Source organism: Mandrillus leucophaeus, unplaced genomic scaffold (genome assembly GCF_000951045.1).
Source record: "Mandrillus leucophaeus isolate KB7577 unplaced genomic scaffold, Mleu.le_1.0 Scaffold937, whole genome shotgun sequence".
NCBI lineage: Eukaryota > Metazoa > Chordata > Mammalia > Primates > Cercopithecidae > Mandrillus > Mandrillus leucophaeus.
Window position 1 is genome coordinate 1,446,865 of NW_012110219.1, and position 4,113 is coordinate 1,450,977.

Here is a 4,113-nt window from a genome sequence, read left to right on the forward strand (position 1 = left end):
ATAGCAGGCTAGAGGGAGTTAGAGTTGAGTATCTCTCTTCCCCCACATCAGTTAGACTCTGTTAATACCCACATTGGATAGGCTCTGGTAAAAATAGTTTCCCTTTAGGGCAGTCCTTTGTTAATGAGAACAGACACTCTGGGTGTATTTCAAAATGGTTACTTTCCCCTTCCCCCTGAGGGATGCATAAGAAGATTTTTCTCTGATCTTCACCCATGAAACCTTGTCATAAAATTTAGTATGGAGGACCCCAAAGGCTGACTTCCTAGGAGTTTTTTATCTCTCAAATGTCCCCACTGAGTCTACAGCAATTATTCAATTACTCTACCAGTCTTCAGCTGTGGCTTTTGCTCCTGGTAAACTAGAATTAATCTGTATTTATCTTTCTCTCTAATTTTAAGAACTACAGCTTGCCGTGTGACCTCAATTTGCTAATGGATCTAAGGTGAGTTTATTTTCAGTCTGTTTAGCTTTAAAAATGTGTTTCCTTTAAACATTTCCTGCTGAATAGCAAGCAATTTAAATATTAAATTAAAAACATTTTGGGGATAAATTTTAAAAAGTTTATTCATAATTAGTAAATTCTGTAAAAAGTAAAGAAAACAAATTAACTATACAGTAGTTTCTTGAGACAAAATAGTTCAAAATTCTTGTTTCAATTCGTGTATCCTAGTATCCCTCAAAGATAAGATTAGTGCAGTTTTTGTCTGCACAATTCTTTGCGAACGAGAGACTAAATGTTCCATAATTATTCATCTATTATTTATTAGTGCACTGTTGTTTTTTTTTCTCCCAGAAAAGGATATAGTTTTTTTTAATTCAAGGAACTGCAAATAGGAAACCAGAGGGAAAGCCCCAGGCTGGGACAAATCATGGCTACCCCTCCTCGACAGAACAGGGGGAGGAGGTGGCCTCTACACCCTTTATGGTCGATTCGGGCCCCCTTGCCCACTCTGCTGCAGCATCCTAGGGGCAGGGCCCCACCTTCCCTGGGACTGGGGTTGTTGGTCACGCAGCCTGCCATGCCCCAGCCCCTCTTCCCCACAAAGAGTATCTTGGGGGAGGAGATCGTGGGCAGAACAGGAGGCAATGAGGATGAACGCTTGGCGCTGGTAGCAGCAGCAGTGACAGGTGTCGAAGAATGGAACATTGAACAAAAAACAACACGACTGTCCAGAGGTGGTTTGTGAACAGAGAAAAAGTGGAACCAGAACCTTGGGGGGCAGGGAGGAGCAGGAGGATTTGGAGCTGGCAGGGTGAGCTCCTTGTTATTGGTGCCCCATCTGAGGAGGGGCAAATGGTTGAGTGGCGGAAGCAAAGTAGGGGTGGGGGAGCAGCCCCAGCCCACCTCAGGTAGCGGCCACAGGGCTCGTGGGCCTCACCTGGACAATAAGTGACTGCATCTCCATCACTGCAATATGTTCTCAGATCCCAGGCAGAGGGCAAGGGGGCTGGGGCCACCCTGAAGAGGGAGTAGGGGGCTCACACCCCTCCTGCCTTCCTGTAGCCAAAGGGGGCTGTCCAACCTAGTGCAGGGACTAGGGAAGGTGGGGAAGGATAAAAGGTGTGAGGCCCACGTGGTGACAAAGACAGTTTGGCTGGGGGAATCCTGGGACCAGCAGCCCTCTCCATTGGCCACACCTGCTGCCAGGGCAGTGGAGTAGGGCGGGCCAGGATGAGATGGGGCTTGGGCCCCTTTTAAGGCCAGGGGAACCCTCCTAGGCCCCACTATGGGAAGCCAGAGGGAACAATGAAGGAGCAGAGAGGGCGCCCCCAAACCAAAACCCAGAGAGCCATGTCCCCACCACCAAGGGAGTGGGGACACAGTAGGTGCAGGGTGCGGCTAAGTGGAACGTTAGCCTTGTCCAGGAGGGCACATGTGTGTGCCCGTGGGTGGGCGGGGGGAGCTGGGAACTGAGGCCAGGGGAAGACGGCTCCCCACTCAGCCCATGGGGGCCCTGTGGCGGCTGGTGTGCTGTGTAGTGGTGAAGTCACAGATGGAAGATAGGGGTGGTCGCCGGAGGCGGTGGTGATGGTCGGCCTGGGGAAGGGCTGGGGGCGGTGGGAGCAGAGCAAAGTTGTCCAGTACCAGAAGGAAGCTCCTCCAGCAACGAGCAGGCGACACGTACGCACGGTCACTGCTCCTCCTCTGAGAACTCCTGTGAGATGCCCTCCTCTTCCTCCTTCTCCAGTTTTTTGGATCTGCCCCTTGGTTTCCTTCTTGGAGTTGTGGTGGTTTTCCGGGTCTTGGCAGCGTACTTGTTTTTGCTTCCATTTGGTCGGCCCTGAGGTCTTTTAGGTTTTGGCACTTCGCTGGGCTCCTTCTGACTCCCTACCAGCGCTGTCGTGGGACTCACGTGAGGCTGCTTGGGCGACCTGCCCCAGCCCCTCTTCTCAGTGCCATCCTTTTTCTGCTTGGAGGCCAAGTGCTGGCTGGACTTTGAGATCGACTCGCTCACCTTCCCTTCTCTAAAAAGTAGGTGGAAAAGTGATGGCTAGGATAGCCTTCTTGGAGCCGTGCCAGCGCCAGAAAGAGCCCCGGCTCGGAGTCCCAATTAGAGGAGATTAGTGCACTATTTTTTTTAAAGCCACTTGACTACGTTATTATAGTACTCTCATCAAATTAATCTGACAATTTTTCACATAAGGCAACATCAGCTGAAGTTTTTGCTCAAGTCATTTCTAGAAAAGATCTGCCTTGTTGGGTGCAGACAACTACTATGAAATTTAAAAATACCTATACAATTATTGACAGGTATTCAGCTGCAATGTGACGACTTAAAAAAAAACTATTTTACTTGTACAACAATTTAGGATTCAGATAAATGAAATAATGTATTTTTTTCTACACATTTTGAACTACCAGTCCCCAACAAAAATTGATTGAGGTATTTTGATTAATTATAAACATAAAAATTTTAGAAAATATCTTTTAAAATTAGCATGCAATAATTTAAAAGACTTTCTTAAGGAGTCAGAACTTGCATTTTTAAATATGACATGTCATGTTTATTTCCTATTCTTGGTTATATAAAGTGGCACAGTAATATCATTAAATAGAGTAAGCTTAATAGATATTTTTGCTGATTGAATTAGCTTGGATACATACATAATGCATGTTTTCACTGGAAACTCAATTTAATTGTCTTTTATTGAAATGTTTATAAGAGATAGAATATACGTAGAATATTACTTGGTACATTAATATGCTGGATTTTTTAGTTTAGTTCTCAAAATATTTATTGCAAAATTGATACAACTAAATCCCCTAACCATTGAGTTGAATTATGTTAATATAAAGCAGAACCCTTGCAATAAATTAAGAATCTTATAATTCTGGTGAAAATCAAACTAGTTTCTTGTTTAAAAAAAAGGAAACGTTAGTCAAAGATGTAGAGTTCAATTGAATTAAATAAACAGTGACTGTGATTTCGCTTGGATATAATCTCCCTGAGGAATTGTAGAAAATTTTACAATTGCTTTAGGATTCAGATATCCTAACCTGTGAAACATGAAGATAGTATATACCTTTCCTGTATATGCTTTTCAACCATTTTGAAAACATGGAAGTTAAAGTATTGCTTTTAGCTGTAAACCTGCCTGCTTTGAAACCTTAATTCATATTTTGAATTTCAGTTATTCCCAATATACTGGCATGGTGGCTTTATTTTACTTGTTAATCCTGAAGAGAACAGAGAAGAAATTAAATGTGTATTTGGAACCATAGACATTATTTTAAAATTATTAAAGTTAAGAATTACTATGCCCATTCTCCTAAACTGCATACATCTTGTTTTTCTGCCTCTCTCTAAGCTTGATTACATCTCTGCACAATTAAAGAAATGAGCTTTTAATTGGACTTCCTTAATTGGAAATTTGTTGGTTGCAGAACACAACTGCTCATTTGTTCCTTGAGACAGTTAGGTCTGATCTATGTTAATACACTATGAAAGAATGAAGAGGATTTGAGTGGTCTCTACAAAAAAGAATGTGATCCCTAGTGCAAGTTTCTAAATTGTAAATGATTCGTTGATTAGTCATGTCTAAACCTGTCATTTTATAGGTGCCTTCTTTGTGTCTGGTAGTATTTGGAAAACATCTATAAATAATTAA

At 43.0% G+C, this 4,113-nt stretch overlaps 1 pseudogene across 1 annotated transcript; it reads right to left on the reverse strand.

Annotated features, from left to right (window-relative positions):
- Window positions 1-1,128: 1,128 nt before the first annotated feature.
- On the reverse strand, window positions 1,129-3,554 carry LOC105532158 (annotated as a pseudogene). Its single transcript, XR_001004926.1, has 3 exons — window positions 3,529-3,554; window positions 2,267-2,469; window positions 1,129-2,198 (listed from the first exon to the last, which is right to left on the reverse strand). The product of XR_001004926.1 is annotated as an uncharacterized LOC105532158 (transcript).
- Window positions 3,555-4,113: the final 559 nt, after the last annotated feature.